This window comes from Panthera onca, chromosome D3, assembly GCF_046562875.1.
Source record: "Panthera onca isolate mPanOnc1 chromosome D3, mPanOnc1 haplotype 2, whole genome shotgun sequence".
Taxonomy (NCBI): Eukaryota; Metazoa; Chordata; class Mammalia; order Carnivora; family Felidae; genus Panthera; species Panthera onca.
Genome location: NC_138350.1, coordinates 68,123,826 through 68,138,319, shown reverse-complemented (window position 1 = coordinate 68,138,319; position 14,494 = coordinate 68,123,826). Strand labels below are relative to the sequence as shown.

Below are 14,494 nucleotides of genomic sequence, written 5' to 3'. Positions count from 1 at the left end.
TTAAAAACTTTTTTTTTAACATTTATTTATGTGTTTTGAGAGAGTGAGCGTGCGGGCAGGGTAGTGGCAAAGAGGGAGGGGAGGGAGAGAATCCCAAGCAGGCTCCGTGCTGTCATTGCAGAGCCACTTGCGGGGCTCAAACTCAAGAACCACGAGATCATGCCCTGAGCTGGAATCAGTTGGCTTAACCAACTGAGCCACTCAGGTGCCCCAAGAAATGAATGGATTTTAAAAAGTTATTTTGGTTCAGGGGCACCTGGGTGGTTGAGTTGGTTAAGTGTCAGACTCCTGATTTCAGCCCGGGTCATGATCTTGCGGTTCATGGGATCGAACCTCTGCTTTGACAGCACGGAGCTTTAATGTTTATTTCTTTATTTTGGCTAAAGAAAATACAACAGATCAAAATGCTACTAAAGCAGTATTTAGAGGGAAATTTATAGCCTGAAATGCCTGTAACAATGTTGGAAAAGACGAAAGGTGTCTATCAGTGACCTCAGCTTCCACCTTGAGAAACTAGAAGAGCAAATTAAACCAAAATGAGGAGACTGGGGGCACCTGGGTGGCTCAGTTGGTTACGCGTCTGACTTCGGCTCAGGGCATGATCTCGTGGTCGTGAGTTCAAGCCCCACGTCAGGCCCCGTGCTGACAGCTTGGAGCCCGGAGCCTACTTTGGATTCTGTGTCTCCCTCTCTCTCTGCACCTCCCCCCACCACTCACACTCTGTCTTTCTCTCTCAAAAATAAATAAACGTTAAAAAATTAAAAAAAAAAAATGAGACCAAAGACAAAGAGCAGAGCTCAGTGATACAGAAAATGGAAAAGCCGTAGAGCAAATCAATAAACAGAAGTTCATTTCTTGAGAAGATCAATAAAAGTCTGTTGAGTAAATTTGGATTTATATTGTAGAGGTTCAGAGAACAGGGAGTAACATTGTCTTTACTAAGTGGGGAATCAGAGATTAAATTAAGGTATATTTATATAGGAGCACCTGGGTGGCTCCCAGCACAGGGCCCGACACGGGGCTCAAACTCATGAAACCGCGAGATCATGACCTGAGCCGAAGTCGGATGCTTAACCGACTGAGCCACCCAGGCGCCCCAAATAACCACTTTTTTGAAGTACATTTATATAGAAAAAGATTTTAAACTGGAATGTAACGATAGTTCCGAGTTATTTCAAAACCATGCTGTGCCAGGGAGACAGGCTTTTTGCTTTGAATTTCTCCCATAAAATCATCTTCACCTCCACCCTTGACTTTTCCTGCCAGAGCGTATCTCTTTGTTTTAACATCCCTGTAACCCCGGGACACCCTTGAGTCCGGACGCTTTGCTCTCCTGGATGACATGTGGCACTTCCAGCAATTCTCCAAAACAGAAACTACGTATTGGTGGCTGGTGGTCCAGACTCAGCCCAGAGAGCTGCTGTGGTTGGTTTGCACGGTGTTTTTCAGAAGTTAGAATTTGCTGCCACCATAACAGCAATTAAGAGTTGACACAGCTGGTAACCAAGAGCCCACGTTCCTCCATGCTGAGAATCAAGGGGAACTGACTGGTGGCCTTTTCCTTATGCTCCCCGTGAGGCTTTTTGCTTTTCCGTCAACCTGCCATCACAGCAAGTCTTAGTAGCTGTCACTGTCCTCATCACTGCATTTTGTAAAGAAGCTTGAGTCTCTGGAAAGTGAAGTGCCCAAGTTCACACAGCTAGTAAGTGGACGACTGCTGTTTAAACCGAAGTGTGTCTGAATTGGTTTGAATTCCTTTCTTTGGAACATCAAAGACAAGGCTATTTTTATCTGTTATTTCAGTCGAACAGTCGGTATCTGTAAATATTCTATCCTGCTACCTATAGAGCCTCGAGTAACAAGTTTATCACGTTATTTAAATTATGCAAGGTTAAAATTGACATTCATGTGTCATTTCCCCTAAATTCCTTAGGTCTGGATTTAACCTAGGCTGCTATCTCATTTCTTGTTGTTGTTTTAATTTTTTGAAAGAGGGATTTTTAAAAAATATTTTTATTTTAATTTTTTAAAAGTAATCTCTGTGCCCACCGTGGGGCTTGAACCCATGACCCCGAGATCAAGAGTCACATGCTTTACTAACTGAGCCAGCCAGGCACCCCTACTTTCTCATTTCTAAAATTTTGACATTTGTTGTCTTATATTGTCCAAATAAGTTACTGGTAACTTATTAAGAAATATGTTCATTATAACACCATTTGCCTATTTTAAAACTCTAACAGGATTCCCTCCTGTGAAAATAACCAACCACTCCCAGAGAACAAGGATAGGTGGGAGCTGATGTCTTTAGTTTTCTGTTTTCAAGAGGAACACAGAATTTAAACTTCGCTTTGAATAAAAATTGTCTGTGATTTAGATAACAATTTGTATCTTTCATCAAGAAACAAATGTCTCTTCCCCACAAAGACAGACTTGTATATTTTAGCTTAATAAATATTTACTTTTTGTCTGAACAGATTAAATTCTTTAATCCCAGACTGTTTGTGTCTGTGTAAATAGTATTGTTATCAGACTAGGGCTCGTGTTTTCAGTTTTCCACACACTGACTACTTGACAAATAATTAAATACATCAATTATACAAAAGTCCATTGGAAATAAATACTAACGTATGCTATGAGTTAATGAACATTTATGGTATGGGCCATGTACTTTGCTAAAAATAAAGTATTAACCCTCCCCACTTTAGCTTAAATTTTAAAATAAATTACACAGTGTTGTGTTCTTAATAAAGTATCTTTTGCCCAAAGCTTTCTTTTTTGCAGGAGGTGGGGTGCTGGTGCTGGTGGTAAGGGAGCATCTTCTGTTATTGTCTCTGTTGATTAAAGAATGAACAAAATATCTATAAAGAGTTCGGTACAGAGGATGTGGTAGAGACTTGGCTATGACACAGACCTTGGGCAGGCTACTCTCCCTCGGCTTCCTCTCTGTAAAACACAGACAGCAGTGCCCTCCTTATAGATTGTCCCTGGCACAGATTTCTGTAAAGGCCCAACCCTGTACTTGGTATGTGATAGGCACTCGATAGACGGTACTATTCCTCCCCAACATCAACGAAATGACTTTACGGTTTTTACTAACATGAAAGCATACTGTATGATGACGATGTCTTCTAAGGCAAATATTGTGACATGTGACTTATTGTAAGTAAATAGTAGAAGCACATTGGAGAAATGTAAGTATTCGGTGTGTTAGGAAACTTTATAATAGGTCACTGTCCAAGAAAACTAGAATCGTGGGAGGTCTTTGAGCCTACTCCATCTCTACTGAATACTGTCAGATGCCTTAATCAGTTGTAATTACAGTCGAGTGAAAAGTCTGTGTGTGGCTCAGAGATATCCTGTTCTAGGTAAGTTGCAGGAAAGTATAGGTCAGTGAATCTTGTACGTGAAGACATTGAGATCATCATGGAATAGGAGGAGCCCAGGATCGGAAATAAAAAGACCAGGATTGTTCTGTCTCTCAGCACCCTGTGTGACCTTGGTCAGTTGTTTTTCCCCTCTTGTTTTTCCTCAGTGCTCAAAAGAGGGAGCTGGCTTATATCTCTGACATCCCAAACATAACGTGCCAGTGCTATTCCGTGTTGTATTGCAATTATCTTGTACAACAAAAAAATCTCTCAAGATTATAGCTACAGAGCCAGCAGAGGGAGCACAAAGCATGAATTTATGTCTGGGTCTTAGGAAACTTGGGGGGTTTTATGTGGTTAAATATTAAGCACAGCTCTTCAAACGGAAGGTTATTCCTTATCAGGTTATGCTCACCTTCATTTGAGCTCGAATTTTGTTCAGAAGTGGTGATATTTTTGCAACTACCTCTAGAATTCCACCTTTATAAATTATTGGTAGTTGTAAGAAAGAGCTGTGTTCTACAGGGACATTTCATAGTGATTATTTGTGAGGATCACTATGGTTTGTATCCTGTATTGTCAAATATATTTTAATTTTAAAACATTGTAATTTTATATCAAATATTCTGATTGATACTCTAATAACTGCTGTTTGAGCTTTAACCCAGAACTAAAAGGGACTGTTCCTTCAAATATTACAGGATTTTGAAGTTCTCTTTAAGTGACACCCTATTTATCTAGCATCCCTGGGAATTACAGAGTTCTACATACTCCGGGTGACAAAAGTATGTTTCATGAAAGCCCTACCTTAAAATGGCTGAAAAGTATTTTAGATAAGAGACCTTGCTGTTGCATTCTGTCTGGAGTGTTTGAATGCAAGACCTTGTGCACAATTGAACCTTCTTGGTATTGCAGGGTTGTCGCTTAAACATGGACTGTTGTGCTGAACTGCAATCGAATTTTGAATTTGCTCTTACTTTAATGTCAGAACTCTTTTGTGTGTTTTTGGTTATGCTACACTTAAGCTTTTCCTTTTTCATTGCTTTTTTTTTTTTTTTTAAGTTTTAGCTGAGGAAGCTAATAACTTAGCTTGTTGAGAATTATGTTAAATCGGATTAATAAGACTTTGAGTTAAAGTTCATAGCTTTCCATTGGGCACTGATTCATACATGGAAATCTTCCTCTCTTTATTTGTGGTTTGGGTTTATGTCTTCAGGGGAGGAATGGGGGCTGCTCCCGTATTTGAGAATGAGTCATGGTAGAGGTGGGCTGACTATGAAGTTACTATAGATATATATAGATATCTAGATATCTATATATATATCTAGATATCTAGATGTCTCTATATTTGGATTCTTGGTTTTTCTAAAAAGTATTTCTCGACTCGAACTCAAAAGTATATTTTCCCACCAATAATCAATCATATCTTAAGAATTTATCCGCTGACCAGGATATAATTGTTTAAAAAGAACATGGGGAAGGGGAGCAAGTAACTCGCTATGCATACACAGTAGACTTTGCAGAAAACTTGAAAGAAGAATAATGGACATCTGTGCCCTTAAAATTATGTTCTTAGAAGAAATGGGATAAATATACAAGCAAAAGATAAAGGAAGATACATGTTAAAAGCATATAGAGCAAGTATAAATTAGTAATTAAGTATACAAAGGTTGAAAGGAAGTTGAAATAAAGAGATAGTTTTTATAAATCTAAGATTTTTCATAGTAATGAGTCTGGCAGAAGTTGAAAAAAGGCATTTACTAGTAAAGACCTATAATTCCAATTAAGACTTCCTGTTCCTATAGCCCTCCCAAAGACTAATTATATTCGCTAAATTAAGATTAAGAGCTAAACAAAAGAAATCTCAAAATTCTAGTTGGGATCCCCCAATTAAGGATCAACAAATAAGGAAAATATCTTCCTGGTAAATTGTGTTATAATATAAAGGTAGGTATTCTGCAGCATTTTCTAAATAACAGTGATTAGTGTCACATTTCCTGTGACTATCTTTGTAAAATCTGACATGTAGCAAACATACTTCATTTGGTAGGCTTCCCCTGAGAGGAAATTTCTTTATACTTAGGAAGTGCCTTTTAACTTGTGACAGTAACTTCTAAACTGTCTGACCTGACTCCTCTTGCATTCACTGGGGGGAAATCCCACTTTCCAGATGAATTTTGTCATTAAATATTATTTCAGTCATAATCGTTGCCATAACATTGTGACATTGTGCTACAGAATTTGTTGTTGTTGTTGTTGTTGTTGTTGTTGTTTTTAAGCGGATGGGTTTGCTGTCTGCTTGGCATTTAGTTTTCTCAAGGGACTAAGAAAGAGAACCAGAGAAAGACAACCTAAGTTCTTTCCAGGCAGGAAATCTGTTTCTGTTTGTTACATAATATACTTGAAAATACCGTTTTGGTTTCTTTCAAATTGCGTACTAATTAGAAAATACTTTGGGTCTTTCATTGCACCTGAGTTTGCATAAGAATATCATTTTTAAGTATAGTCTCTATGAAAGAGGTATAAAAGTAAGTTAAAATTAGGGATAGAGCTTTTCCTTTGAGACAAATCAAATTACAAAATTTTTCATTTACTTACGTCATTCTTATTAAATAGTGTTTCTGACCGAGGTTAGTCAGGATTGGAAAAATCTGCTTAAGAAAACAAACCTTTTGCATTGTGTCCACTCACTACACATTTCTCCACGGAATGACTTTGAAGCTAAAAACACACAAATCTGCACGAACACATTTGTGAAAAATAAAATCATCTTTTAACCTAAAGATGGAATCTCTTATTTCGCGCTTACATTTTTTTGTAATATATAGTTACCGGATTGTGTGCTGGCAGATCATGTATTTTATCCATTATTTCCAAAACATTTTTACTTGTAATAATTCATGTAACATTATTTTTAAAGTTGTTAGTTACCTTCCAGTTTTCTTTCAACGGCTTCCTTATTTTGTTACCTTTAACCGTGGAAATTCAATTCCTGAGTTTTCAGCATTTTTTTAAAAAGACCCCTCATTTCGTTGATGATCTTGCTCTGGTCACGTAACCAGTTATTTTTGCATCCGTGTGTCATTTTTGGATATATAGTCGTACAGTGGAAATCATTCTGGACGTCGTAACCGTAATTTCAAGTTCTCACTGAGATACCTTGCGTGTTGTTACGGCAATACAGTTGGATTCTCCAGCTTTAGTTCCAAGCATGCCCTTTTGGTGGCAACTGTCCTTAGTAGATTTTATAAATGCATCTCTTTATAGCTTTTGCTTTTTACCTTCAGCGTTTTTCAAGAAGGTGAGTTACCGAATTTTTCTTCGAGTGTTGAACCAGGGAGCAGTGTAGATTCTAGCTGATCCAGCGTGACAATGGACACATGTTTCTGTGCGTTGCTGTGTAGACTGCTGATCTGCTAAACATTTGCATTTTAACAAGCCTGACTCAACAGTCGGCAGGCTGTTTATTGGTGGTGAGGTCTCCTGTTTTGTGCTCTGCCTTACGTGCCACAAAATCAGTGCCATTTTAGCACTTGTCCTGGATGGAAATGAATTTTAAGCTATTTATGATATGTCTAAAGTAATATTTATGGTTATTAAGTCAATTAAATGTGAATGGACAGTTTCTTCTCCTCTAACCTTACTTCTTTGTGTAAATGTCAGTGTTCTTAGTAAAGATAATTATGCAGTTAGCCATCTTCTTCATTTCCGTTTTAGATCCTTAAAAATAAGATTTTTTTTTTCTAAGAAAACAAAAACCTCGTGTTTCCAGTTTTATAAGGAAGGAATACTGATGTCTTCGCAGTTTCTTTTACTGGAGAAAGGGAGAAGAGGAAAAAAAAGAAAGACAAATCATTAGTAGTAAGCATATTTTAGACCCTCTGGTGTGCAGAACACTGTAAAAATGTAGAATCAAGGCCTAAATGAACTTAGCATTTGGGGAGAAAACCCCATGTTTACCATACATATAATGCATTATATGTATTATGAAACATACATATAGGCATATAGCAATTTAAGAGCATAAAACAGCATATTGAAACAAATACATATATAGTTTGGTTGAGAGGACAAGCCTGGAAAGTTACTAATTCTAGCATATTCCACAAGTATAAGGGGACATATTTCATAAGATGAGTAATAATCTTCATAGACTTTGATGAGTTTTTATGTTCTCAAAGATGTTCAAGATTCTCAGATTTTCCCCCACGTTTATTAGACCCATCCATCCAACAGCTGTTCCCTCACCTTTGGTTTGGTCTTTGACAGAGGCTGCCTGACTCTCGTTCTTGGCAATCATTGGTCTGCTCAACTTTCTCTGAATAGATAGAAGGATTCTTCATGAGAAGCAAAGAAGTGGAATGAGAAAGAAAAACATTTTATGTGAACAGACTAATATTTCAGAAGTAGTAGTCAGCACTTTAGGTTCCCCTGCAGCTGGACACACACACACACACATACACACACACACACACACACACACACACACACGCACGCACGCACGCTCTGGGGGCCTGTTCCCCATTTTCCCAGTACAGGTGTACATACTTTTTACATCAGTGACTAGTGCTTACGTTGGCTGTGAGATATTATTCACCAGTGGTCCATATACTATAATGTGATCTGTTTACTTTCTTAGACAATTTGTCTGAAAATATCTTTATTTTAACCTTTAGAATAAAAACTTGTCAGGGTTCAGAACTTGAGTTATTTTCACTCTGCGTTTAGAAGGCATTGTTCATTGCTTTGTAGCTGTCGAGCTGTCTAATGTCATAGTAATTCTTGACAATTTGTATATGGCGCTCACTCGCGCTCTCTCTCTGTTACTAAGACCTTCCTTTTGTCTCCAGTGTTTTGAAGTTCCAGTCATATGTGCTATTATGTGGGAGGATTTCTTTGTTTTTATCTATTTTCTGCATTCTTGGTGGGCTCTTTCATTCAGGAGATGCATGTTTTCCAGTTTTGGGAACTTTCCTTAAAATAATTTTTAGTAATGTCCACTTTTCCCCCTTCCATTTTCTTTTTTCTCTTAAAACATTCTCTGCTAGACTGTGTGGACCATTTCTCTGCCATTTTGCTATTGTTTTACATCTCTTTGTCTTTTCTGTTCCACTTTCTGGGAATGTTCTTCAAATTTGTTTTCCAACCCTTTCATTGAATTTTTCATTTCTGCTATCATATTGCACTTTCCAAGAGTTCCTTTTTGTTGTCTTTTTATACCACCTCCTTCTTGTATCCCAGCTGACATGTTTGCTTCTATTCCTTAGCTTAATAATTGTAACATTGTCAGAGTTTTCATTTTCTCCCTACATTATCTCTGTTTCATTTGGGCTCCTTTTTTCTTTTTTTGCTTGTCATTTTAGTGGCTCTCTGGTGATCTTTGGCAGAGCTCATATGTAACAGTGAGGCATCAAAGAACTGACTGGAAGTTCTGGGTGCTCAGGTTGGACTTTGCTGATTGGTTGCTTCCTTAAAACTGTTCTAGCTGGGCGGGTGGGGGGGGGGGGTGCCTGGGTGGCTCAGTCGGTTAAGGGTAGCACTTCGTTCAGGTCATGATCTTATGGTTCATGGGTTTGAGCCCTGTGTCGGACTCTGTGCTGACAGCTCAGAGCCTGGAGCCTGCTTCGGAGCCCCTCCCCCACTCATACTGTCTCTCTCTCTCAAAAATAAATAAACACTAAAAAAAACCCAAAAACAAAAAACCCGTTCCCCTGGGCTGGGTTTCTTGAGAAACCCCCCCAGGGTTTCTCCCTCCCCCCCACCCCGTGTCAGTATCTATGGATAACCTTTTCTTACACTTCTCCTCTGTTCACGAGACAGTCCTCCTCAGTATTTCTCCCGAATGTACGAGCCTAGCTGACAGCATTCTCTGAGCTGATGGGGGGCGGGGGAGCAGGGGGCTGACAGCAGAGATTTCGGTGTTCAGCCTCTAGGCTGTTACATAATCACCCTCTTTCGGGATAGCATGCCCATCCTTGGTGGTGCCTTCCACCTCGAAACCCACTGTCTGCTTCAGCCTTTCAAGAGTGAACACCTCTCCTTCTGCCAACACGCAGGAAGGCACTCATTGGGCCGAGTGAGGGAGGAGAGGGGAGCCGAAAGTCTGATTTTTTCAATACAGATCCTCAGTCTGCCTTCCTGCCTGTGGCCTCCTCTGTGCCCCACCTTCGAATACCTGGCACTTCTACTGAACCGAACCTTGTCAGAGTCTCAGAGTATAAGCACCTAGCGTCTGGTCTTCCTTCATTCCTGGCTTAGGTTTCAGCCCTTGCTGGCCTCTCTTTTTTTTCTCTCTAGGCTAAATACTGAGTTTTCTCATCCATTGCCATGGCTTTAAATTCCGGTTGTGTGTTTTCAGTTCCCAAATACATGTCTTTAACTGGAATCTCTTTCCTAAAGCCGGAGTATCTACCTGAAACTTTCACTTGGATAGCAAACAGGCATCTCAAACTTACCCGTTTCCAAGAGGGGACCTCTGAGGGTCTCCTTGGAACCTGTTCCCCAGATAGTTTTTCCTATCTCAGTAAGTGATGTGCTCACTTTTGTGATGCAAGTAAGTGAGTAAGTGATGTGCTCATTCCGTTTGCTCGGGGTTAAAAAACTTTGATGATCTCCTTGACTCTCCTCCTCTCTATCCCAAATCCGGTCTGGCAGCAACCGCAGGCAGCTCTGCCATCAATTAGTTTTGTACACACAGGAAAAATATTGGAGGATTACTCTCAGGAAAAACTGAGAAATGTGAGTCAATCGTATTTCTAGGTAAATGGGAGAGAATACTTGTTTTTCTAAGGTAGTAAAATAATGGAAAAAAGATACTGTCCTGGCTGTAAAGAATTAGCTGTTTGGCTCAAGTCGGAAACCAGATAAACTTTGAAATTTTAAACTTAACGAAGGTACATTCTTTTCAGGGGATGTTTTCCCTTTGTGTTTTATTTAGTGAACCAATAGCAGATACCTGCTGTGCACCAGCCATTGTTCTAGGCACTGGGAATATAACAGTGAACAAAACAGGTGGAAATCGCTGACAGCATGGAGCTTACATTCTAGTGCAGGAGTGAGGAAACTTTCTCCGAAGGACTAGATAGCAAATATCTCAGCCTTTGCCTGCCAGATGGTCTCTGTCATAACTACTCAACTTTGCCATTGTACCATGAAAGCAGCCATAAACAATACACGAATGAATGGATGTGGCTGTGTTCCAATAAAACTTTATTTGCAAAAACAGATGGCGGACCAGATTTGGTCTTCAAGCTGTATTCTGCCTACTTTTGTTCTAGTGGATGGAAACAATAAAAACATAAGAAGAGCATATAGTATTTTAGAAAGTGGTATGTAGTGTGGAGAAAAAATAAAGCAACAGAGAGAAAATAGGATGTGCCAGGATTGGGTTGCAGTTTTGACTAGAGTGGTTGTGGTAGCCCCCAAAGAACAGATGAAGTTTGAACAAATACTTCAAGATGAAGGAGGAAAGCCCTACCAGACCCTAGCCTGTGTAAAAAGGAGGTTTGTCTTAAGAGATTCTTAGTGGGGAAGAGCTGACAAAAGAAATGTAGAAGGGGCACCTCGATGGCTCAGTCGGTTAAGTGTCCGACTTCTGATTTCAGTTCAGGTCTTGATCTCATGGTTCGTGAGTTCCAGCCCCGCGTCGGACTCCGTGCTGACAGTGCAGAGCCTGCTTGGGATTCTCTCTCTCCCTCTCTCTCTCTGCCCCATACTCTCCCTCTCCTTCTTCCTCTCTCTCTCCCTCCCTCTCTCTGCCCCGTACTCTCCCTCTCCTTCCTCCTCCCTCCCTCCCTCCCTCTTTCTCTCTCTCTCTCTCTCTCTCTCTCAAAATAAATTAAAAGAAAGAAAGAAAGAAAGAAAGAAAGAAAGAAAGAAAGAAAGAAAAGAAAACAATGCAGATGTTGGGGCTCCAGAGGTGAGGTTCCAGAGAGTTGAATTGAGGAGTCAGTACCTCCAGAGTATCTCTCTGCCTCTTGCTTTGTGCCTTTCTTGTCACTGTTTCAGCTTAGGCGGATTCCCTTTTCTTGCATCTGGGTTTTCTCTGTGAAACTAAATCATGACCATGGGCACCTCCAGATTAACATCTCTACAGTCTTCTAACCAAGGGGAACAGCAGTCTTTCTCACCGTTCCCGTTCGTGGATCAGAGACTTAGTATTGTTGAGATCCTGAAATCTTAGGGAAAGTTTCCGTCTGGCCCAACTTAGAACGTATGTTTGTCTTTGTGATCCAGGAAAACGGTATGATAATTAACTCAGCCTTGTGTCAGGAGAGTCGTTAGACATTTTTCAGGAGAGTAGTCACTTCTGTTCTTAAAAGAAGGGAGTAGGAGTGAATCATGAAGGAAGGGGGGGGGGCGGAATTCACTATAATCAGTAAAACAAATCTCCTGATAAAAGATCATACGGTGGTTATGAGTGCAAAATTGAAAGTCAGCTTACCAGGATATAAATTCTAGCTCTTCCACTTATGAGCAGTATAATCCTCGACAAATTAATTTACCTCTCTAATGCCTTAGTTTCCTTTGTATAATGTGATGATAATGGTAGTGCCCTCTTAAGCCTGTTGTGTATGAATTTAGTTAACAATTATAAAAGTTGAGTAAGGTGCTGGGCACAGAGGATGTTCTCAGTAAGTGACAGCTGCCATCATTATTTCTTCTCAGCATATGAAAGGATGGATAATGAGTGAGATACATCCTAGGAACATAAGGTTGCCTCAACATTCCATGCTTTATCAGTACAATCCACTATATTTAATAGACTTAAAAAGAAAACCACGTGATCTTCTTAGGTACAGAAAAAGCATTTGACAAAATTCATTGTCTATTCATGATTTTTAAAAAAAAATTCAGTTAACAAGGAATAGAAGGGATTTCCTCAACCTGATAAAGGGCATCTATGGAACATTTATAGCTAAAATCATACTTAATGGTAAAACACTGAATGTATTCTTTCCTAGGATCAAGAAAATGACTAGGATATTCATTCTCACATTTATTCAGCATTATACTAAAGGTCCTAGGCAGTGCAGTGAGTCAACAAAAAGAAATCTGAAAAACTCAGATTGGAAAAGAACACTTAAAACTGGCTTGATTCACATAAAACAGGGTCAGATGTTTAAAAAATCCTAATCTACAAAAAAATAGGAAGAGATGAGTTTAACAAAGTCAAAGGATATAAGGTCAGTATATAACAATAATTGTATTTTGCTATTCATGTGACAGTCAGAAATTGAAATTTGAAAGCAGTACTGTCTATGGTATCCTAAAAATATGCAGTAACTTAGGAATAAACATAACTCAAATACATGCAAGATGTGAATACCGAAAACTGTAAAGCATTGTGGAAAGAAATTTGAAAAGATCAGTCAAATCATGGTGTTGTGCACCTGAAATGAATATAACACTGCATGTCAACTGTACTTCAATAATAAAATTTTTTTAATTTTTTAAACATTTTTAAAAAAGAAATTAAAGAAGACTTAAATAAACTCGGTGATCCCATGTTCATGGATCAGAGACTTAGTATTGTTGAGATCCTGAAATTTATCTATACATTTAACACAGTCCTAATCAAAATCCCACCAGGCTTTTTGGTAGAAATTGACAAGTTGATTCTAAAATTTAGCCTGAGTGGCTCAGTTGGTTAAGCATCCGACTTCGGCTCAGGTCATGATCTCACAGTTCCGTGAGGTTGAGCCCCGTGTCGGGCTCTGTGCTGACAGCTCAGAGCCTGGAGCCTGCTTCAGATTCTGTGTGTGTGTGTGTGTGTGTGTCTCTCTCTGCCCCTTCCTTGCTCATGCTCTGTCTCTCAAAAATAAATAAACATTAAAAAAGGTTTTTGTTTAATTTATGTGGATATACAAAGGACCCAAAAGCAATTTTTAAAAAAAAATTTTTTTCAATGTTTTTTATTTATTTTTGGGACAGAGAGAGACAGAGCATGAACGGGGGAGGGTCAGAGAGAGAGGGAGACACAGAATTGGAAACAGGCTCCAGGCTCCGAGCCATCAGCCCAGAGCCTGACGCGGGGCTCGAACTCATGGACCGCGAGATCGTGACCTGGCTGAAGTCGGACGCCCAACCGACTGCGCCACCCAGGTGCCCCTCAAAAGCAATTTTGACAAAACTCAAATTGGAGAACTCACACTACCTGATTTCAAGGTATACTATAGATTACAACTAACATAGTCAAGGCAGTGTAGTATTGTTGGTGTGCAATAGAGTTGTAGACCAATGGAATGGAATAGAATCCAGAAGGAGACCCATTCATATATGCTCATATATGAAATTTTGACAAGCCTGTCAAGGTAGTTTAAGGAGGAAGGAATAGTCTTATCAACTAATGGTGCAGGAACAGTTAAACATTCACATGCAAAAAACCAAACCAATTACATAAACCCTGACTCTTGCTTTATGCCATACATACATCTGAATGGAGCACAAACCGTAAATAGGAGAGGTAAAACTACAAACCATATATAAGAAACCATAACCCAAGGCAAAAGTTTTTGGGTTAGGCAAAAGTTTTTTAGTACACAAAAAACACCACTTGCATTTTAAATTTTGATGAATTGGACTCGATCAAATTCTGAAATTTCCCCTACAAAAGACACTGTTAAGAACAGGAAAAGAACCCCCCACCATCACCACCACCACTGGTCTAGGAGATAATTTACAAAGAAATACCCGATAAAGGACATACTTCTAGAATATATGAAGAACTCTTACAGACTCAGGAAGAAGAAGGAAAACAACCCATTGTTTAAAGGGCAAAAAAGATCTGAATACACACTTCAGCAAACAACACCCAAGAGCACAGGAACATTCCTCAGGGGATGCAGGTGAAAACCACAGCCAGATTTCACAGCCACTGGAAGGGCCAATGCTAAAGAGACTGAAATAGCAAGTGCCAGCAAGAACGTAGGGCACAGAACCTAGCAGTCCCACTTCAGGGATTTATTCAAGAGAAATGAAGACTTAGGTTCACGAGGAAACTTTTGTGAGAATGTTTATAGCAGCTTTATTCATAAGGGTCCAGAAGGGGAAACGGCCCAAGTGTCCATCAGCTAATTAATAAATAAATACATAAATAAATAAAAATTTAAAAAAAACATGAGGTTTGT

The 14,494-nt window shown here is 39.3% G+C and overlaps 1 protein-coding gene across 9 annotated transcripts in view; it reads left to right on the top strand.

Annotated features, from left to right (window-relative positions):
- DYM (dymeclin) overlaps positions 1-14,494 on the top strand; it is a 352,663-nt gene that overhangs the window by 224,224 nt on the left and 113,945 nt on the right. The window lies entirely within an intron of this gene.